Below are 200 nucleotides of genomic sequence, written 5' to 3' on the forward strand. Positions count from 1 at the left end.
TTCCAACAAAAAAGAAAGAGGAAGGAAACGGAAGGAGGCGAAAATACATGCATCTGGTAGAATTTCCTGCGGCACCGGACCAATAGACCCTTTTCACGGCAGACATTTTGACTTCTCATAGTAGGAAAAGCACAGCTGAAACTGATCACCTTAACGATGGCTCAATTCCATCAAGTGTCCCAGTGAGCTATTTCAGTGAG

General features: G+C 44.5%; 1 long non-coding RNA gene and 1 pseudogene across 1 annotated transcript in view; both read left to right on the forward strand.

The window, feature by feature from the left end:
* Nucleotides 1-200, forward strand: part of LOC116695329 (5-hydroxytryptamine receptor 3A-like) — a 176,825-nt pseudogene that overhangs the window by 143,982 nt on the left and 32,643 nt on the right.
* Nucleotides 1-200, forward strand: part of LOC116695338 (uncharacterized) — a 6,718-nt gene that overhangs the window by 421 nt on the left and 6,097 nt on the right. The gene's annotated exons all lie outside the window — the stretch shown is intronic.

The sequence above is a fragment of the Etheostoma spectabile genome, chromosome 9 (assembly GCF_008692095.1).
Source record: "Etheostoma spectabile isolate EspeVRDwgs_2016 chromosome 9, UIUC_Espe_1.0, whole genome shotgun sequence".
Taxonomy (NCBI): Eukaryota; Metazoa; Chordata; class Actinopteri; order Perciformes; family Percidae; genus Etheostoma; species Etheostoma spectabile.